Source organism: Stylophora pistillata, chromosome 5 (genome assembly GCF_964205215.1).
Source record: "Stylophora pistillata chromosome 5, jaStyPist1.2, whole genome shotgun sequence".
Taxonomy (NCBI): Eukaryota; Metazoa; Cnidaria; class Anthozoa; order Scleractinia; family Pocilloporidae; genus Stylophora; species Stylophora pistillata.
In genome coordinates this window covers 23828675-23851835 of record NC_142523.1, presented here as the reverse complement: position 1 = coordinate 23851835, position 23161 = coordinate 23828675, and the positions used below count along the sequence as shown (strand labels likewise).

The 23161-nt window shown below is 38.0% G+C and overlaps 3 long non-coding RNA genes across 8 annotated transcripts; 1 reads left to right on the top strand and 2 right to left on the bottom strand.

Moving 5' to 3' along the window:
- Positions 1 to 281: 281 nt before the first annotated feature.
- Positions 282 to 17914, bottom strand: LOC148730924 (uncharacterized). Of its 6 annotated transcripts, XR_016001936.1 has the most exons (7): positions 17267 to 17914; positions 13863 to 13890; positions 11454 to 11568; positions 5197 to 5246; positions 3659 to 3803; positions 3141 to 3221; positions 282 to 507 (listed from the first exon to the last, which is right to left on the bottom strand). It is a non-coding gene; the product is annotated as an uncharacterized LOC148730924 (long non-coding RNA). The 6 variants fall into 6 exon arrangements; XR_016001937.1 differs by lacking the exons at positions 13863 to 13890; positions 17267 to 17914 and adding an exon at positions 5769 to 5825; XR_016001938.1 differs by lacking the exons at positions 3659 to 3803; positions 13863 to 13890; positions 17267 to 17914 and adding an exon at positions 5769 to 5825.
- Positions 11679 to 13130, top strand: LOC148730925 (uncharacterized). The gene is made up of 2 exons (XR_016001943.1): positions 11679 to 12609; positions 12713 to 13130. It is a non-coding gene; the product is annotated as an uncharacterized LOC148730925 (long non-coding RNA).
- A 266-nt stretch (positions 17915 to 18180) lies between the features above and the next one.
- LOC148730923 (uncharacterized) lies at positions 18181 to 22364 on the bottom strand. Its single transcript, XR_016001944.1, has 3 exons — positions 22186 to 22364; positions 21694 to 21807; positions 18181 to 19323 (listed from the first exon to the last, which is right to left on the bottom strand). It is a non-coding gene; the product is annotated as an uncharacterized LOC148730923 (long non-coding RNA).
- Positions 22365 to 23161: the final 797 nt, after the last annotated feature.

Here is a 23161-nt window from a genome sequence, read left to right as displayed (position 1 = left end):
AAACAACGGTTAACCTTTGGTTTAATAACCGGCCCTAAGGGTGTGGCATTATGCAGAACAGCAAGTTCCTTTTACATCTGCCAGACTACCAAGCTTATTCAAATGAAACTTCAGTTTGAATTTCTACGTTCAACTCGTGCAATATGAATGATCAACCACTATCAGGTAACCGTAGCCTGCGTGGCGAGGATTGAACCCTTTAACTCCCATTGAGGGACCAAAACAGAATTTCTCCTTACAATTCCAATACAATATCAAGCAGATAAGTGATGAGAATCAAGAAAAATATCAATTTGGAGTTTATTAGCCGATCCAATACCAAATTCTCCAAACTTACATCATAAGAATTGTATGGCAGATAGTAAGGAGAATTACTAATGAGATCTTGTGGGTGAGAAGGTTGGAGAGAGGAAAAGGGGTGAAAAAGAACCAAAATCTTACTATATTATTTAATTCCTTCCTCTAAGCAATATCTTTTTCCAAAACATCTTGCTCCATATGTTCCTGCTGCAAAAAAATCGCATAAAAACAATCAAACTACTTTAAAAAAAAAAGCATTTAGCCTTTTATACACAACACTCCCAGTGCTCTCTCAGAAGTCATTAAAAAGCCATTTATACAGGTCAAATGACATGATAATTAACAATTACTCCACGAGCGCTCGTTGGATATGAGATGATAGATGACCAACGAGGCGCGTAGCGCCGAGTTGGCTTTAATCATCTCATTTCCAACAAGCGCGAGTGGAGTAATTGTTTTATTAAAAACATGAAATTAAATTATTAAATGTTTTAGCTCCCTTTTAATTTTAAGCTGATGTGTACGCTTTCCATCTTTGTAGATTATGGTATATTGGCTCATATACCATAATGGCTAAGCCAATAAAAATTCTTGAATTGCATTATCCAATGATACAGTTTTTAATAATGACGATTATATGGATTCGCCAAAACACACCCACAAAGATGACAAACTCATAGTCAATATCCAAGAAAACAAGCGATCTTTCAAAATTGAAAATTTCCCAAACCCCACCCCAACCCCAGTCAAAATGATCTAGTTCACCAGAAGGGATACCAGAAAGCATGGGTCTGACTGAATAAATAGACAAAGTCCAAAACAAATCCAGCCTCAGAAGAACTCGACTAAGATGTCCACAAAAAAATCTTCATGACTGATAAGTAAAAAGCCTACCCTTCCCAGTCCCCTACGCTTTCCACTCAAAGCCATTTGCAACCCTGCCTTGGATAGTTTGGTGGCTAGGTTACATGCAGGCACTAGCCTTGACGTTTACTCCCTGCATTTTGCTCAGCCAGGCTGGTTTGAGGTCGGGCGATGCCGGCCTCCGAGCCACAAGGTTTTTGCAAAATTGACTGAGCCCTCTCCCCAATGGTATTCTTTAAAAACCCAACCACCCTTTAGCCGGTGAGTGTTAGCCCAGTAGCTGAGGTTTGATAGGGTACAAGCCTGACTACCAATCCTGCAATGCAGTCTCTCAACCACGATGAAAAGGACAAGTCCTTTGCGGCCTTAGAGAAAAATGCCAGTTCACCGAGGGATTTCAGAAACTTACCCTCCCCACCCACTGAGCTTTCCACACATAATTACTCTACCCTAGGATAAGATGGTGACTGGGATGCATGTAAACATAAGCCTAAACTTTAATCCCTCGGCATTTATTTTTTTAAATCCAGACTGGCATAAAGGTGGGTGATACCCACCTTCTAGTGAAAACCTAGCCACAGGGTTTTTGCAAGGTTAATTGAGCCCTCTCTACCAAAGGCATGCTTTTAACACTCAACCACCCTCTAACCATGGAGTGTTAGCCTAATGAGTGAGATGTAACAAGGTACAAGCCTGACTATTAATCCTGTAGTGCCGGCTTTGAACATGGATGAATCAGACCAGCCCCTTCCAGCCTTAGAGAGTTATGCCAGTTAACCAAGGTGTTTCAAAAATCTATCCTCTCCACCCCCTCAGCTTTCCATACAGAATCATTTGCAACCCACCCTTGGATAAATTATAAGTTGGTAGCTGAGCTGCCTGTGGGTACTAGCCTTGACTTTAAGTGTCCTTCAGTCAACCAGACTGGCTCGAAAACCTAGCCACCATGTTTTTGTAATGTCAATTTAGCCCTCTCCCCCAAAGCCATACTTTAGCCATTCAACCACCCTCCAGCCGTAGAGTGTTAACCCAGTTACTGAGATGAAAAAGGGAACAGGCCTGACTACCAATCCTGCTATACAGGGTGTCAACCAAGATGAATAAGACAAGTCCCTTCCAGCCTTAGGAAAAATGCAAGTTGACTTAGGGTTTCAAAAACATCCCCTCTCCATCCCTGAGCTTTCCACAGAGAGTCATTTGTAACCAGCCATTGGATAAGTTGGTGACTAGGCTGCATGCAGGCCTTAGCCTCGAATGCTAAGCTTCGTGCATTTTCTTCAGCTATACTGGCTTGAAGGTGAGCGATGCACGCCTTCAAATGAAATTATAACATATATCGCTTGTGAATTCGTGCAATCAAATTCAATTGTGTGAGCGTGCTTCAATTTTCATTGTGCACGCTGGTGACGTCAGCAAACCAATGGCTCGCGAAAAAAATTTTTTCTCGCGAGTAACTTCGGCATTTTTCATTAAATAACGGGAAAAACGTCCAGAAAAAAGTTCAATTAGATATGGCAACAAGCGAACTAGCCAATGAAGATCTGCCTACTTTTCTTGGGGAATGGATTTTTTAACTCCCGAGAAAGAACCCAGAGAAAAGGAAAACAAAACAATCAACGGTTTCATCTCGTTTCGCAATTCAAACTTCATTTCACGCTTTAATTCACCTGTCAGTTTTTGACCAATCAAAAGACCAGATCATTGAAGCATAGTGAAACACTTTTACGAAACAAAATGAACAACGCATTGAAGCGTAGGAGAGGGAATTTATGCCCTTTATACATAAACTACAGCGTTGAAAATGTTATAAAACAATTGGTTCATACGTCAGCTGTGCGTTCATCGAGATATGAAGCACTTGGGAAGTTTGGAGAGCACTCAAGAGGCTAGAGTTGCTCTCAGCTACGCCTCGAGCGACTCTTACGCATCTTAAAAGATCAATCAGCATTGAATATTTATACACTACAGTAATGTACCTCTCAAAGAAGTGCTTCCATCACCACTATCGGACCCCCCTGAATCTTCATCAGACTTACTAAATGTATCACTGCGACGCTCTAAGAGAAAAAGAGTTGAAACTAAATCAGCTTTCAACAGTGACAATTTGATCAGGATTCATATATGAGCTACTTTTGGCTGCATGTTGTACAATGAATGTGTGAATGATCATCGCAGTTATGAACACTAATTAAGCTGTAGTGAAAATATAGCCCAAAAGAAATTCTGGCTTGAGCAGGAGTTCACCCCGTGACCTCTGCATTCCTGGTGCAGAGCACTGCAGCAGTCATGCAAGAGGCTAGAGTTGCTCTCAGCTACGCCTCGAGCGACTCTTACGCATCTTTCGTGCTCTCCAAACTTCCCGCGTGCTTCATATCTCGATGAAAGCACACTGATGCATGAACCAATTGTTAAACCTAGCAACAAGGTGTTTGCAGTATCAATTGAGCCTGGCCACCGAAAATAAAGTGAGGTTAACCACAAAGCTACTACTTACCTGCAGCCCAACCCACTGAGGGTGGGTTTCAAATGGCTTTGTATGGAAGGCTCAGGGTGGGTAAGGTAGGCTCCATAAGGCATTTGCTTTTTGCATAAAAGTAAACACCTTGGATAAGTTCTTATCAGGCTGTACTTCTTTTGGACTTTTCCATTAAAAAAAACAAAAACAAAAAAATTAACTTTAGTAGCTAACACAAGAGGGGACTGTACAAAGCTGATGACTAGGTTTTCGCTTGAAAGCGGGAATCACCCAACTTCAAGCCAGCCTGCACAAACCTATCCAAGCAAGCATTCCAGCCACCAACCTATCCAAGGGAGGGCTGCACATGACTCTGCGTGGAAACCTAAGGAGTGGGGAGGGTAGGTTTTGAAAACCCCCTGGTCAACTAACATATATTTTTAAGACTGGAAGGGACTTGTCTCATTCATCCAGGTTCAACGCCTGCGCTGCAGGATTGGTAGTCACGCTTGTACCCTATCACACACCAACCACATGGCTGAAATTCCATGGCTGGAGGGTGGATGAGTATTAAAAAGCATGCTTTTGAGGGAGAGGGCTCAACTGACACTGCAAAAACCATGTGGCCAGATTTTCATACGAAGATGGGCATGGCTGAAGAAATTGCACGAAGCTTAACGTCAAGACTAGTCCTTGTATGTATCAAAGCCAATATTGTATCTAAGGATGGGTTCCAAATGATTCTGTGTGGAAAACTCAGGGCTGGGAATGGTTGGTTTTTTAAATATCTTGGTCAACTTGAATTTTTTTCTAAGGCAGCAAGGAGCTTCCCTTATTCACCGAGTTTTAAAGCTTGCATCGCAGAATTGGTAGTCAGGCTTGTACCTGTCACGCCTTAGCTACTAGGCTAACACTCTATGGCAAAAGTGAAAATCCAAATCGAGATCCTGGCCATCAGGCTTTGCAATATCAATCGAGCCCTCTCCCCCAAAGGTATGCTTTTTAACACTCAACCACTCCTCAATCCATGGAGTGTTAGCCCAATAGCTGAAATTTGACTGGGCAGAAGCCTGACTACAAATCTTGCAATGCAGTCTTTCAACCTAGATGAATAAGACCAGCCCCTTCCAGCCTCAAAGAAAAATGCCAGTTGGTCAAGGGGTTTCAGAAACCTAACCTCCCTTTCCCGTTTGCCTTCCACAGTAAGCTATTTGCAACCCATCCTTAGTTAGGTTGTTCGCTGGGTTGCATGTGGGCGCTAGCCTTGACGTTAAGCAACCTCATTTTCTTTAGTCAGCTAGGCTTGAAGGGGGCGATGCATCAGGTGTTATAATTAGCTGCCCCTCTTAAGGTCTCAACCACCCTTCAACCATAGGCTGTTCACCCATCAGCTCAGGTCTGTCAGGATACGAATCTGACAGTCAATCCTGCAACATAATGGGAATGTTTTTGCAAATACAATCAGATGTATTTTTTGGACATGAAAGTACTACCTTATTCTTGAAAAATGGAACAAACCCCTCACTTTTTGCCAATCTAATGGCCCCGTATATTGGCAAAGAAAAATCTTACCGTACCATTTAATTCCTCGGTGCAACATCATCCCACTCAAGTCTTGCTCAGTTTGCTACAAAAGAATTACACACAAACAAAAAAACTACATCAAAAACGCAGCATTTAACTTTTTCCACAAAAAACGTACACTGGCTCAGTGCCCTCTTATGCATTGTCATTCATTCAAGTCAAATAACACGATAATAATTATATATTATAGTCAATTTTAAAAATGATGAGATGTCGGAAATGATGCTCACAACAATAATTACGGCTTTCATTTATTACTGTGACCTAAAACAAGTCTTTGAATTTTAGACTTAAAGACTATCACGTTGCTTCTAAAGGAGCCGTTACAGTTTTGTGATGGAATGTATTGCAATTTTCAGCTCTTGAGAATTGAAGATAGTAATATACTTCCTAGATTCAGCGATAGCCATACATCGTTTTGAAATATTTGAAACGTAATGTTGGAATACCACCCATCAGCGATCGTTTTCTCGATCAGTCATCATCTTAAAAACTAACTGATTTTACGTTCAGTGATAACTGTTAGCTAAAGGTTACTGAGACAAAACATGGCTTTGAAACCCACTTTTAGACTTGAAAGGAAGCTTCACCACCCTTGTTTTCTTCGCTTGCATGGGTATCCCTGAAAGAAGGATTCATATTGCAGTATCTTTCACAAGTGACACAGCTGAGGGAGAGAGAGTTGAAACGAGCCCCCTTTACTCGCTTAGGAGTGTCATTTTTTGGACGTAACTATATCACACTAAGTTGAATGGGAAGTTTTTCCGTATAAGTTTCGCCCAACAATTTTCGAAAATGTTCCTAGAATTGGTCTGCATACTCATTTAAGAGAGATGATATCATCCTACCCTCCGTTGGGAGTCAGTTCCCTGAGAACTATTTTCCTAAACGAATTATGCAAACTGTCTTCGGAATACGTTGAGACTACATATATCAGTTACACTATGGTACTTTGATTCAGTTCGAAATTATCCTACTTCTTGTTCCCTAAAGTTTAAGTATAACTATTCGCAGTAATCATCACAGTAATTATCATGAAAAGTGCTCTTTTTCTGAACCCTTCCCTCACAGGATCAGCCTTCTTAAAAAGACTCCTTGAGTTGCTGAACATAGTTCTGTTCTTTATCTCGAAATGTCTAATTATCTCTGAAGCTAGAGATTACACCATATTGCATTTGTCAAACAGTGTAAGTCGAACGCATTCAAAAGAGTTAATTGAACTACGTTGAGCTAGATAACGTGGGACATCCGTCAGTTTAGGAAGGAGATGCTTGGATGCGTCTTGGTCGAGTTCAACTGGATCTGGAGTTGGTAACACCTATAGCTCGTGAATCATGTCGTAACAACGTAAAGTAAATATTTCAGCTACATAAGAAATTTACAGCTCTGTTCGTTTCTTAATTCAGTTTCAATTCAACTCAGCTATTATCTATTATCTATCGTTCTGATTTGCTTTTCCACTTCGTGACTATAATCGATAGTTCGTCAGTTTCATTTTACCAGAACTTGTCTATCTAGCTCCATAAGCTTTACTTTCAGAGGCACTTTCAATAAGAGATGCTTCCATCCGGAAAAATTGTTATCAGCAGTGTAGGCACAAGACGATGACAAAAAGGATTCAAGCATCTTGAGGTAGCAAACACCGCTCTCACATAACGGGTTTCAATATTTGTGATGCCCCATCGATGTCGCATTGGAAAGGTTCCCACTACAAAATCGAACGGGCAATAATATATCAATCTTGCCGATGGATCACTGTGACTGTGACCGTAATCATAGACAACTTTTCCTTCCAAAATGCCCGCGCAAAGTTTGGCCTTAAATGTTTCGAAGACTAACCGAAGAGAAATGTGTGGATAAAATATGGAAATGTCGAAAGCATTTGGGTCAAAATGCCTGTCGATGACATGCTTCTTATCTTTCCTTGATATACACACTCGCTGGAGACTCTCTCTGCAACAACATGGAATCATGGCAAAAATAGAAATAGGTATGGACTAAATTTCAACTTAATTACTTGTTCTATCATTAAAACACCATCCCATAAGGCATTTCGAGCTTGGTCCTTTTCAATCAATGTCATTTGCGCGCTGTTGTTACGACTTTTATCCGTAGATATCCCCTTCGCCCGAAAGGCATTCTAGTTAGTATCGATAGAATACCCATAATGCCTCGCGCCGTTGGTATCCTAATCATCCGGGAACTCGATACTTTTTCTCACTAAGCCACGAAATGGCAAATAACACTACAACAGCAGAGGGTTTTGCCACTACTCTCGTGGCAAAAATGGGAAAAAGGTATTATCAATCCGAGCACAACTAGACCGCTACTTTGAAAGGTTTATATTGACGACGTTTTTTGTCTATGGAATAGAACCAAAGGCAAAATCGAAGAATTTGTAAGATGGGCAAACAACAACTGTACATAGTACCACGATACAATCACTATCACGACTGAATTATCAGACTTAGAAATTATATTATTGGACACAATAGGGTACGAAAGCGAGATGTTTAACAGGAAGCTTCCCTTGACGTCCAAACGCATTACAAAGAGACGAAGACCTTCGAATACTTGAATTCCTATCCGTGTGATTCACCAGGCACAGGGAAAGGATTGACGGTAAGTGGAGAAGAAGGAAGGAAGTCAGGAAGTCGTCATGCTCTTCACCTTTGATTAAATGTGCAACGTTTCAAAATATGCTTAAGGAATAGCGGATACCAAGAGGAAATTTTGGACAAATGTAGTTCTGATTTTGATTTCACCGGTAGAGAGAGGTCACTCAAAAATTTACCGATTAGATTAGGCTTTCGATCGATTGTAAACGTTTGCCCTTCCGATGGTCATACAAGAGCCGACAGGAGCTTTCTGTTTGGCTTTCTTCTGAATTTGTGTGTTGCAGGACCTCTGCGAAATCGCTGCTTGCTCTTCTTTTTTGATTTTGTTTTTTTTCGCCAAATCCTAACTGAGCTGATTTGCGTTTTTTACATGCTTTTAGAATTGATCTAGTATCAATATGTAATATGGCAGTTGTTCATTCCTGCTGGATGACCTCTTTTTTATAGCTTTATCGCGAACATGGAATGAAGGTGACAACATTACCTAGCAAATAGACGAAAGACACTTAAAGAAACTAAATGACGGAATAAAAAGTCGGTTCTCGATTAAGACTGCAAAGATCTAGTCGAATAATGTTACACACACGGTAGGCTTTCCTGAACTCGCGGACAAACAGACACTTTCATTGTGCATATTAAAAATTAATTAGTAATTTTCCTTGTCGGTCTCAATATCTAAAAGATATTTAGTAATCAGAAAGTCTCACGTGTCTATTAGAACTCGAAAATACCCAAAAGGAATCAAATAATTTTTCAGAACATAGTACCAGGAGTTTCAATGTGAAGGAAAAGAAAGTGCTATGAAAGTCATAATATTAGGATTACGTTTCTCGGAAGTCTTTGCCGGGCCGCTTCAGCCTGAGGCAGTGTTAACTTCGATTTGTTTGTTTTCTCTGCTTATGACTAAAGACTTTTTCCCTCTAACATTTTAGACAAATTTTAAAAAATTTTCAGTGTCAATTAGCGCACGAAATCCTTCAAATAAATATGAGTCATTGCCTTTGGAGAAATTCAAACTTTTGCGCTTTGATTTTCTGAGAGAAATCTAGTTTGAATTAATTAGATAGTGCACTACGAAAAAAAAATACACATTGCAAATGAAAAAATTACGTTAGGCTTGATATCATGGTTTTTTTCCACAAGAACTTCTCCTGAATTGTGGCAACTTTGACTTAAATACCTAAACTTCATCTTTTAGTGCGGTGTTCGCTCAGATCATAATGGAACTTTAACGACAGACGTACAAGAAGCCGAAGTTGCCAACGTCACTGCTTCTGTAACTTTAAAATAAGAAGAAAATTGAGTGGAAAGTTTTGCAAAGTATAGTATTTAAATTGACAAACTCTGAGTAAAAACAGTCCAGAATCTTAACGCTTATTTTACAAACACACTTGACGGGAGAAATAGTTTCATGAGGAACTTATAATAGAGATTTAAAGCCTCATTCTAGCTTGGAAAAATGAAACATATGAACGTGCCTGAGCATGTGGAAATGGTTTAACAGTTCATGACAATTGGAGTAAATTCGTATAATGCATTATGTGCCTATGAGTTTTTCGGCTAACCGCTTATGAGGTGAACAATTAAGAACAGTTGTGACCATTTATTGAAATACATCTTCACCATGCACCACTGAATTTCCCAGTTAAAACCCGATAAGCCGATGCTACAAAGAGTAAGGATTTTCGCCGAGTGGTGGTGACTATAAAGTCACAATTAACAATCTGCAAAAGGCGAGTATCATCACAGGCTCTACTCGTACGTATGCCCCTTCTTGACCTTTCGGTTCCACAAAATGGTTTTGACTCGTTCTTAGCTAACTGCGGGAAACCACTTGTTTTGAACAATGCAGTACACTTCAGTGTGTGCCAAATAATCCACGAGCATATTACTCGCATGATATATTTTGCTGATTTTAGCGGTGAAGATGTATTTGATTTGAATAAATTAATGGTCACAACGGTTCGGCTTTAATAATTGTTCTTGTCATTGTACACATCCTGTGAGTAAATTCGACATGCTCCACGTTTGACTAAAACATGCAATGTTTCTAAATACGCTTTAGAATATACGGTACCAAGATGAATTTTGGAAAAAGGTATCTCTGCATTTAATTTTAATGGGAGAGAAAGGTACCGAAATGCTGGTGTTGGCGACAAGTGGAAGGGAACTGAAAGTACTGTGAATGTCGTAACATTGGACGTTTTTATGCTAGAGACGTTAAAGTCGTCTAGACACAAAAACAGGACGCACAAAAGTAGACGACTTTATTTAAATAAGTAGATTTTTCTGAAAAAAAGGACTAGGCTCTACTCTCGGAAGACACTGGACACGAGTTAAAGCGGCGCCCAAAGTGAACTTCAAAACCCTAACATTGCAGCGGCGTTACAACGTTTAAAAAGTCCATTTCTCGCCGTCGCCAAGAAAGGCATGACTTAGAAATTTAAGCCTGTGTTTCTCAGAAATTGTTTGTTTTCTCCTGGGCCAAACGATACAGAACAAGACGTAGAGGAGACTCAAGACTTTATTCCCTCACATTTCAGGCAAATTTTATTCAATTTTCATTGTCTTTTATCACACGAAATGCCTTACATAATTGTTATTACCGTAGTTTCTCGGTTATAAGGCGCACTGGGTTGTAAGACGCACCCCAAACTTAGCAACTTAGTCAAGTCAAGTTCCCAAACTGAAAATTACGTGAAAATACTCGGTTATAAGTCACACCAAAAGGTTTAGAGTTAACAAAAGGATGCGATGGATCTGAGAAAGTTTCATGGTTGCTCTGGCGGTGAAGGCAAATGTCGAAAAACTCCCACCGAAAATCATATTCAAAGGTGTTCGACCGCTGAATATCAACACGCCACCGAGGGTGCAAGGTTCAGTGCACAAAAAAGGCTGAATGGACAAAGAAGGCAGGTTTTATATCCTCATCGTTTATTCAGAGAGGGAAATTTTCGTGCGAACGACGTAAACATGATTCTTGGAATTTAAAACGAGGTTCGAAAGATTCCTTGGTTGTAATAGATTTCATGTCATTACATTCAACATCGATTCAACTTTTCCTTTGTAGTACAATGCAGGTGCTGTTAAGAACATATGCAAATTTCCGTTTGTTTACTTCTCCAAGGGAACTGATTAATGTTCTAGAAAAAATTTCTCCTTCAGGTAATTAAAGCGAATAAAGGATTGGATTCTATGTAACTTTCGATCGCTATCTTTTGGTACCTTTAAAAATTGAAACCTTTAAAAAATGTAAACTTCCACATTACGATTTGCTGAGAGAAATCCGGTTTGCAGAGGAAAAAAGATTGGATTCTATGTAAAGGATTGGATTCTATGTAACTTTCGATCGCTATCTTTTGGTACCTTTAAAAATTTAAACCTTTAAAAAATGTAAACTTCCACATTATGATTTGCTGAGAGAAATCCGGTTTGTAGAGGAAAAAAGGTCATACAGATTAAGAATAGTTGATTTCATGACATCCACATGTATCTGACTTCCAATAGTGTAAATTATTCGAAAATTTTTGACTGCGGATCGTTTGGTCCATTTTAAGAGTTAATGCGACAAAAATATGAATTTTATGTTAGGTGATCATGATGATCTGTAAGTAAGGCCTTCTTTACTATACCTGAGTTAAATATCGAAACTTCATCATTAGGCATGACTTTCGCTCAGATCATCGTGAAATGTTAACGACAGACGTAAAACAAGCGGGAGTTGTCAATTTCACTGCTTCTGCCACCCTAAAATAAGAGGAAAAATAAGTGAAAAGTTTTGCAAAATATTCAAATTGACCAACTTTGAGTTAAAACAGTGAAGAATTTCAAACAACTTATTTTGACATTAACCCACTTGACGGGATATTAGAGTCTTATTAAAAACTTATGAATTTAAATTTAAGACTTAAACATTTTTAGTCCAAAGATCATAAGTTAAATATTTACATACATACATACATACATACATACATACTTTATTGCATAGCTCCCCCCTGGGGGCTCTTCCGCCATACATGAATATAAGATATTAAGTCGTAAAAACGTCATAATAAGATAACATGATATTAAAAAAAAAAAAAAAAAAAAAAAAAAAAATTAGCTTATATTTCAATACTAAAGTCACATGTTACGAATTAAGAATATTCTTAAAAATTTTCTTTTTAAAACCACTTAGGCTATCTGTGTCTCTGATAAATTTGGGTAAAAAATTATAACTTTTAGCCCCACGGAAGGCAAAAGCCCTTTGCCCAGCCGCGATCCTGCACTTGGGCAACGTAAGCTCGCTCTTCTGTCTGGTATCTCTTTGGTGAATTTCGGAACGTTGTTTAAATCGTTCACAGAGATAGTTAGGAGTCAAGTTGTTGATGCATTTATAAACCATGACTAAGTCATTAAAAAGTAGTTTTTTCTTTACGTTAAGCCATTTAAGAGACTTCAGTGCCTCTGTGATGTGATCGTACTTTTTCAAGCCAGTCACGATCCTGCAAGCGTAGTTCTGGACTAACTGAAGTTTTTTGATATTCTTATTACTTGTGTTGCTCCAAACTGTCGAACAATAAAAAAGTTTGCAAAAGACGAAAGCGTTTATGAGGTATATCAGAGTGCTTCGATCCAGTAAATGTTTTATCCTATTGACTCTCGTTAGTTTAAACATACAGTCAGATACCGTTTTTGTGATGTGCTCATTAAAGTTGAGATGGCAATCAATGTGCACTCCCAGGTCCTTAACTACGGTCACAGGCTTGATTTCAGTTCCCAATATTGTGGCACTTGGAAGAGTGGCAGGTAAAATTCTCATTAGTTGGGGGACGCCCACATAGAGAAGTTTTGTTTTATCAGGGTTTATGAGCAGCGAATTTGTACAACACCAACTCAATATTTCTTCTAGATCTTCGTTTACAGCAGAGATAACGTCTTGAAGTTTGTTTGAGGGGAACCCGAGGAAAATTTTTGTGTCATCCACATAGCCCAGGGGTTTGCAGTGTTTTGGAACTCGAAAGAGATCGTTTACATATAATGTAAACAATACTGGGCCCATGATGGATCCTTGCGGTACTCCGACTGTTAAGGGTAGAGGGCTGGACAAGGTATCCTGAATCTTTACAACTTGTTGACGTTGTGTCAAATAACTCTCGAACCAGGTACAAGCTATTTCCGATAAACCAACGTTGCGAAGTTTTCGCAACATCAAGTCATGTCGAATGCTATCAAAAGCTTTGGACATATCCAAGAGAACTATAACCGACATCTTTCTGTGATCCATGTTATTTAGTAGTTCGTCTGTGAAATAAAGTAATGAGGTCTCGGCTGAGTGAAATTTTCTGTTTCCGCTTTGCATTTGATATATTATATTGTTTGAGTCAAGGAAGTTGACTAGTTGCGAGTGAGCTGCTCTTTCGCATACTTTAGATAAAATGGGTAGTAGTGAAATTGGTCTTGTGTTGGCAGGTTCCTCACTGTCGCCTGATTTAATGATTGGAACGATTTCTGCTTTCTTCCATTGTAGTGGAAAACTGCCCAGAGAAAAGGAGTCATTTATAAGACTAGTTATGATGGGAGCAATAACTGGTGAACTATCTTTCAGAATTTTTGCATTTACTTTGTCGCAACCGGGAGCTTTGTTAGACGGTATACTCATAATAATCTTCTGCACATCGTCCGTAGTGATGGAACGGAACATAAACAAGGTATTTTGACCAGAGCTGCGAATGGATTCACACGGATGAATTCCCTCAGTGTCACTTATTGTTTAACATCTTTTTATTGACATAATTTCATTACTATGAGCAAATCAAAATTACCCGGAATTCTTTTTACAAAGTCGAGTTTTTTTTTTGTGAAAATATATCTGAACCACAGAAGGGATGTAGGGCTCGATGGGAACATGACTCCCCTTTACGTGCTTTTTTTTTTTCTTGCACGGGATCAAAGCTGGTAATTCCGAGCATTGTTAGAGACGTGTAATATTGTTATACGTAAGGCCAATCCCTATATTTTCGTTTAGCGTCGAATACGTTTCTGATATTGATATAACTCACCTGCGGGGGAAGTGACCGGCGGAACATTCTGCGTAAAGGATAAAATAGAGATAGCCAATCAGAGGGTCAAAATAAAGGAAGATCATATAACAGTCTATAATAAATGCTAGGTTTTTTTGCTAAAGAAAAAGTTGAGTTGGCAATTAGTTTCATTGAGTCTTGCGATGAAGTTTTAAGAAAACCGGAATTTAGAGCCGTTTTGTATCTCAAAGCCCTCCTAACTGGTAATCGTAGTTTCTTCTTCTATTTTGGGATAATTCGTAGTGATTTTAAAATTCTATTCTTGTCACTGCTGGGAATGAACGAATATCGTCGAGAAATTTTCGAAATGAAGTTCACAAAGCGGCGATTAAATGTTTCAATTTTTTTATTCATTCTGTCTCTGCTACTCTCTAAGCACCAGAGTTTTCTCTATCTATCTCCTGGTTCCTTTTTCTTTGGTGTCGGAAAAGTCAATATTTCAAAACTATCGATTATTTCGGAAAATTAGTTGCTCCCTGAAAATGATAGCCATCATGTAAATAATTTTCCTTCTAGTGTTTGATCCTTTTTGGATAGGTAAAGAAACCTATAAGAAAGATTTAAAACCTCAGTCACGCTTGGAAAAATAAAAAATATGAACATGCCTAAACATGTGGAAAGGGTTTGATAGATTATGACAGTAATTGAGTGAATTCGTATGAACCCTTCTTTATGTATCAATGAGTTTTTCGGCTAATTGCTAATGAGATGAGCAATTAAGAACAGTTGTGAACATTTAGTCAAGTCCGCACATCTTCACCACCGAATTTTCGCAGTAAATACCCAATAAACCGATAGTGCTAACTTGGGTAAGGATTTTCGTCAGTCGCAATTAAGTCATAATTAAAATCTGCAAAAAAGCGAGTATATTCACAGGTACTACAGGTATGTGAGAACCTTCTTGACCTTTTGGCTCCACGAAATATTTTTGGCTCGTTCTTAGCTAGCTGCGATAAACCACTTGTTTTGAACAGAACAGTACCTTTCGATGTGAATGGCTCGTGCGTGCCAAATAAGTCACAAGAATATTACTCGCATGATATATTCTGCTGATTTTAGCGGTGAAGATGTAGTTGTTTTAAGTAATGTTCACAACGGTCTTTAATAATTGCTCTATTGTTTAAAATCCTTCTATGGTATTCAGATGAAAAGATTCACGCCCCAGCGTGAGTTACTGTGTAATATTCTCTACACTATATTCTTAACGAGAGCTTCACAGCTTGACCTTACAAGTTTTACGACTCCACGATCTTTTAAATTTACACAAGATATAGAAGTACGTGGGAATGACGACCTCTGCGTCTGGTCCGTAAGATCTTATTCAGTTAAATAAAAATTTGATGAAGTATTCAGCCAAGTTGAAACAACCAAACTCCCTTGGATTAGGCCTGAAGCTTCAAAGGAGATACTGCACTTCCTAAACAACTTCTTCAAAAAGTTTTTTAGACGAGAAAATTGAAAGGTTCTTTTCTATTCTTATTATTTTTTTATCATCGCTATAGATATTTACATCACCATATAAAAAGAGTTGAGTGTTATGAATTAAGACATTCGATTATAAGACGTTTACTGTTCCGAAAACATAAGCAGTCAGCGATGTCAGATTTTTGTTTCTGGAAAAACAAATTTTGGAAGTAAACATAGACGACTTTAACAGCCACCAATTTAGCGATCAGTAATCACATGTAGGCCTGTCCCGATCGTGCTCGTAAAATGCTAGAAAGGTGCTCACTGAAATGCTAAAAAATTACTGAAAAATTGCTAAAAAAATCCAAAAAGTTGCTCTCTAAAGTTCTTGATATCTTTATATTAACGTTATTAAAAGCTATATTTTTCGTTATTCGCAATAATAAACCTAGTTGCTCGCAGTCAAAAATTTCATTTTTCACTTTGATTTGTTCATTTTTCATTTAGACAAAAATGCCAATTCGGAGATTTTGAATCTTAATCAGAATTAAATCAAAAGTCATTCATATATATTTTTTAATTTTCATTTCTCAATTTCAAATTTCTTTCTTCATTTTATACATTTACTTAGTGAAAAATACAAAATCGGTAATTCTGAATCTGAAACAGAATTGAATCCAGAGCAAATTTCCTTCTTTGAAAAAAGAGCAAGAGATGTCTTGTTTCATTTGTTTTTCTTATTTCCTTCTGTGACTGTTTTAATGCTGGTGGCTTCAGAAAATGCGTGCATTTTATTCATTCAGTTGAGAAGAACTTTTGAAAATTATTTTTATCATCGGCACATGCCTTCTACATTACTTCATTTCCAAGATCTCTACTTATTTCCAGGTCACTACTACCGTTTGAAATCAACAAAAACAACAACAATTTTATTCACCCTTATCTTGAGAAGATTAAATAAACGCCAAATAAGAAAATATAAACTAAGAGGGTGTTAGCTTCCTAAAATAACAAAAGGTTTACAAGGCTAGAAAGCCAAATTACATAGAATGAATTACATTATTAGGGTCGGGACACACACACATGCACACACACAAACATGTACACACACACACATATAATTTAACTATAAATGATGATGAAAAAACTAAATTTACAAGTCATTGAATAAATATTATAGGTATGTATATATTAGAAATGAAATCCTGAACAATTATGATAAAATAAAAAAGCGTAGAGCAACAAATAAATCGCAGGTCTGGAATAGCTAGGAAGAAACTGACTACTCTGGGGAAAATATCAAAATATCATTCCTACCAAAGTAGGAAGGTAATAACTTGTTATGAAATTTATGCATAAAAGGTGCAATATGAATTGCAACAAGATCAGAGAGCTTCATAATTGCCAACAATCTAACCAGCGGAGTTGAATGTTCATCAAATAAGGAAAAAGTCATGATTCGCACTGCTTTTTTTTATAAAATGTATAAAGGCTGAAGTGTAGTTGAATATGCATTACCCCAGATAATTATACCATAATCTGAAATGGATAGATTGAAGAGTAGTAGAGATTAGTAAGAATATCAATATTAACAAAATGGCGAAGCTTAGACAAGATCCCTACACTTCTTTTGATTTTCTTTACAATACAAGAGATTTGAGGTTTCCAGGATAAATTTATATCAATTAAAATTCCTAAGTATTTAATACAAGAATCCTATTGCAACTGTTTCCCATTTAAAGTTAAGGTGAAGTTGAATGTTGCTTTCCTTTGAGGAGGATGAAAGGTTTTTATTTATGATTTATCATATTGCGAGGTAGTCCTGAGATAATCCGAGAGTTCTGACTGGTTCCCACTTGGTCCGTATGTTACCATACAGACCTTCTCCCGTCATAAGCTATGTAGTTTTGGTCACATAAGCCAGCTAATTCAAAATAAACAAGTTTGGTCCTAGTGCCATTGAAAAAATATACTACTAATCTTGCATGCAGCCCTCGCTTTCTCCAGCCGTACTGGAGAACCACGACTGGCCCTCAGTCATTCTAGTCAGTCATCGTCTTCGTAAAAATTTCCCTGTCACTGCCATTAACTCTGGTCAATATCCCTCGGTAAGGCCCTCACACTCGGTTAGAAGGAGGTTAATATTAATGAAATGGTATTTAAAATCATGCAAAAGTATTATTGTACATCTGCAATAAGAGGGTATTCATAAGGTGATGGCTTTTACGGCCAACATTTAAAATGTTTTGCCAATTCACGGCCAATAGCTATTTCTTTATGTTCCTTCTAATAAAAAAAACTTTTACGGTAAGTAAACATCCAAATTCAGATAAAAACTAATGCATGTATTGTCAATTTTATTCCCCACTCTGTGTGGCGAGGGGCGGCATGAAGGACATGACAAATATGAGGTCTCCTTCTCTCTTTCTCTCTCTCTCCCTCTCTCCCTCCCCCTCCCCTCCCTCTCTCTTTCTCTCTATCCTCCTCTCCCCTTCCCTCCCTGTCTCTCTTTCTCTCTCTCCCCCTCTCCCCTCCCGTCCCTGTCTCTCTTTCTCTCTCTCTCTCTCTCTCTCTCTCTCTCTCTCTCTCTCTCTCTCTCTCTCTCTCTCTCTCTCTCCCTCTCTCTCACTATTTTCTCTGTAGGAATATCATTAACAACACCCTTTAGCCTAGTTTTAATCTGAAAAAGAAGTACCTGCATGAGGAGACTTTGAAATGTTCCAAAGGAAAGAAATAAATCAGAATAATTTCCAAGAATGCATATAACATCTCTATTTTTTATCATAATCGAAAAGAGGAGAGCCAAATTATCGAGCATTCTTTTTTATACGCTCCTTTTTGTGCATTGCATGATGATGTCAGAGGTACCCAAATCGAATTTAACACCAACTTCTTTCGTTATTTTAATCCATTGTACCATGCGTTATCTCTTGTAATCAAATAAAACATCAATGCGACTTCCAAGATTGAGGAAACTAATAATACTCGGCAGCTGTTACTATGCTTTGATTCTAGTGAGAAAGGAAGCCATTTAGCTGCAAAGCTTCCAGGTAATGGTACAAGGGAAATTATTAAACAGCATATCAAACTTATTTTACGTCGGTGGAAAAAGCAGAAGATTAATTCACTCTGATTCATGGTACTAGTTGGGAAAAACCAGGTTGAAAGAATTGTGGTGGACTATGTTGACCTAGATTACGTGAGGCTTCTGTCAGTTTAGCCAGGAGATGAATTCTTGATCGAGCTCAACTAGATCTGGAATCATGTCGTTACAGCAATGTAAATATTTCAGCTAAATTAGAAAGTTACAGCTGTGTTTGTTTCTTTATCGAGCCTCAATCCTTGACTATTTTCTCCCGCATTTACGTTGAAAAGGTCTATCATTCTGACTGAATTTTCCACCTCATGACTCCAATCAATAGTTCTTTATTTAATTTTGCCAAAACTTTAGCTCCATGAGCATCACCCCAATAAGAGATCATTAGTTAGGGTCTAACTTGTCCAACTAGTTAGGGTATCTTTCCGGAAAAATTGTTATCACCCTTCTAGGAACAAGAGGGTTGCAGCAGCAACTTGAGGGGGTGCATACGACTCTTACATAACAGGTTTCCTCTGTTGGGATGCTCCATCTTCCGATTGGATAGGTGCCTACTTCAAATTCGATTGGGCAATAATAAATCAATCTTGGCGCGGATGGGTCGCAGAGATCAACTTTTCCTTCCAGAATACCTGCACAAAGCTTGTTCTTGAATGTTTCGAAGATCAAAAATGGATCAATGTTTGGATATAATTTAGAAACGCCAATAGCATTAGTTTGGTCGTAATGTTTTTCAAGGATGTGCCTCCAGGATGTGTTTCCTAAATATGGCCACTCTCTCTCTCTCTGCATGAGTAAGAAGTAGTAGGAGACGTTAATTTCCCACACACGAGATTACTGTGTGATGGATGTCCTCCCCTGGGATGGGATGGGTGGGTTTATTGGGGCCGCTGTAATCGGCGCAAGCTGTTGCGGTGTCCCTGCCGGTTGGCGAAGCTAAATAAGATAAAATAAGACAAAATAAAATAAAATAAAATAAAACGAAACAAAGGTACATTCATGGCAAAAATAAAACAAATATCATCAAACAGAGCTCAACTTAACCGCTAGTGTGGAGGGGATAAAATGACAACGTTTTCTGTCTGTAGAGCACAACCCACCCCGTAATTAAAACCCCGAGAATGAGGTAAAAACACAACGTTTTCTATCTGTAAATCACAACCAACCACGAAATAGTCCCTTTTACAGTTGTGCGCTTGGTGGCCAAGCCTTTGAACAGGAGTGAGGCTAAGGGTGTCCCTGTTGTGATAGAGACCTGTATCTAGTTAGCATGATAACAAAGAAATTTGCATTTGAAAAGCAGCAACATCTCTATCATAACAAGGTCACCCTAAACCTCACTCCTGTTCAAAGGCCTAGCCACCAAGCCCACAACTGTAGAAAAGACTATTGAAACCACGAGGATGGCCCTAGTTCGGGATACTTTGTGCGCCGTGTTTAGTGTTTATTATCCGGGAACCCGAATAATGCAAAGAATAGCACTACGGTAGTAATTTTTACCACTATTTTAAGGGCGAAATTAGAAAAAAGGGTATTATTACTCAGAGCACAATTAAACCACTACTTTGGAAGAGTTATATTGACGACGCTTTCAATATGACAGAACCAAATACCAGATAGGAGAATTTGTAAGACGGGAAAATTACAAATGTACATTGTACCACGATACAATCACAACCCATGGCTGAAATATCAGACTCAGAAATTATGCTCTTGAAAATAAAAGTGTAAAAATGTGAGAGGTTTAACAAGGAATTGACCCTTAACGTCTGGATACACATTACATAGAGACGAAGACATTCGAATACTTGAATTTATATTGGTGTCATTTCCCAGGTACAAAGCATGGTACGAAGAGAAGCGCTACGCATCTACGCGAAAATTTGGCACAATCCATGTTGAATAAAATAGAGGATACCAAGATGAAATGTTGGAGAATGAATCCTGTATTTTGATTTTACTAGGAGAAAAAGGTCGCTCAAAAACTTAGTTAGGATTAATCTTTCGATCGATTGTAAACGTTTCCCGCCTGATGGTCACTCAAGTGCCGGGAGGGGCTTTCTGTTTGACCTCCTTCCGAAATGTCGTGTAGCATGGCCTCTGCTAAATCACTGCCGGTTTTTTTTTTTTCGCAAAAACCCTAACTGAGCTGTCTTATGTTCATTTCATGCTTTTAGAATTGATCTAGTATATGTAATATGGCGGCTGTCCATTCCTGCAGGATGACCTCTTTTTGATAACTTCGCTACCGCGAACACGAAATGAAAATAACAAAAATACGTAGCGAATACTACACACACGGTAGGTCTTCCTCAACTCACGGACAAACAGACACTTTCGCTGTGCAAGTTAACAATTAATTAGCGATTTTCCTCGTCGGTCTCAATATCTAAGAGATACTCAATCTGAAAGTGTCACTTTTTTACTAGAATAAACTAAAGTATATAGCCCAAAAAGAATCAAAAGTTTTTTTTAACAAAATAGTACTAGGAGTTTCAATGTGAAGGTAAGTGCTGGTGTTGATCTAGAAGTGGAAGCGCAACTGTAGGTAATGTGAAAGTATAAACCTTTAAGCCTGTGTTCCTCGAAATTGTTGGCCACTTCAACCTGTGGAAGTCTTACCTTCCAATTATTTCGGTTCTGCGCTAAACGAGACAGAACAAGGCGCAGAAGAGACTTAAGACTTTTTCCCCCAACATTTTAGGCAAATGTTAAATAGTTTTTAGTGTCTATTAGCGCACGACATGCTTCACATACATTTATGCTATTTCCTCTGAAAATTCAAACTTCTAGATTTACTTTAAAAATGTCAACTTCTACGTTATGTTTGCTAAGAGAAATCCCCTTTGCATTTAACACAATGTAAAAGAAATAAAGGTCAAGCAGACTAAAAAATAGTTGATCACACGACACGTACACGCTAGGAAAATTCCTCCACTAAAGACCAAATTAGTTTTTGGATTATGTTTACATTTCTCGTAAAATTATATCTGATAACAAGCTTGAGAGAAGTATTTTGTATAAATTCTGCGAAAATTTTTGACTGCGGGGCGTTTGGCCATTTAATACCGTGCGTGGCTAAAATTTGTATAATCTTTGTGTTCATGCAACATTAATGTAAAATTAACAAGCTTTTGTAAATTATTTTTCACATATTCCCATGGTCTTTAAAAGCTGAATTATTCGTTTAATCTAACTCAAATTGCAGTAGGTCTAATGCACACACACAAAAAAAACTACAGATTGTATAAAATTACGTTAAGCTTGATTTCATAATTTTTTCCAATTTTGGCTACATTGACATACCTGAAATAAATGTCGAAACTTGATTATTAATAGTAGTTTTAGCTCAGATCATCGTAAAAAGTTAACGACAGACGTAAAAGAAGCGGGATTGTCAACGTCATTGCATCTGTAACCCTAAAATAAGAAGAAAAACAGGTGGAAAATTTTGCAAAGTATTTATCTAACTCTGAGTTAAAACAGTGCAGAATTTCATAAAGCTGATTTGATATAAACTCACTTGAAGGGAAAGAAACGTTTGATAAGAAACTTATAATAAAGAATTAAAGCTTCAGTCTTGCTTCGACAAATGTCTTGCCTGAACATGTCGAAAGATCCCTTCATAAATAACTTAAGGACTTTAAGCTTAAGAAGTTTTAAGTATCCGTGCTATATTCTTAACCTTGTGTTTTTATCTGCACGAGTTAAGGCCATAAAACCTTCAAACATGTCTTGTCTGTGTAATAAAATCTTTATTATATAAATCAAAACTATTGTTTTTCAACTAAAATTTACCTTGGAATACGTGAATTTGCCAAATGCAGAGCTCTTCCCCTATGATTTCGTTCTAACACCAACGACTGAAAGCGCAGCTGGCAGTGAATGGCAAGTAAGTATTAAATCTTTGACTTTGCACGAGAACTATCTAACAAATAATGGAACTCATAGTGGGAGTTAATGGAACGTTGATTAAAAGTGAATTTGCGTAATTGCTTTTTGTTGCATCTGATTAGTATTTTAGGTCTGAGCGTGATTATTAATCTATTTTCAGTCCAGGAAGTAGATATATTTTCAATTAAGTGTGTTTGTGTCACCATGAATCTGTCATATGTCACCATGAATCTTTGCAAAGTTCGGTATGGAGATTATAGTCCTGTGGCACGTTTGGAAGTTTTACGAACATCAAAAGTGAGAACCGTGTCGTTAGTCCCAATGTCCTCCTAAACAGGTAATCGCGTTTTTCCTTTTATTTCGCGATAATTCGAAGTGATTTTAAAAATTATCTTCTTTTCTCTAAAATTAAGCGCATATCGTAGAGAATTAGTTATTTAAATCTGCTTATTTATTCTGTCTCATTCTAACTCTCTGAGATACCAGAATCTCCTCGATCCATTTTCTGTTGGTTTGGTGTTGGAAAAGTCATTATGTCTCAAGACGATCGATTATTTTGGAAAATTCGTTGTTCCCTAACAATGGTAGCCATAATATGGATTATGTCCTCTCACCCCCACAATTTCGAGCCCCCTAACCCTCAAAGAGGACTTCATCTAATCTCGTACCCAGATCCCACCGTGTAACTGTAACTAAAACGTAGGCTTGGCCATGGAAGGTCTGGGCACGGGATTAGACCTCATCATAATAGCATAGAGGTAATTTGTTTGCGCATGTTCAGAAAGTTTTTGTTTGAAGCGAGTAACCTCTGCTATGCGCCTGTGTTAGTTTTCCGCGAAAGAATTGGAGGAGGAAAATGCGTCGGCAAACAACATTGGAA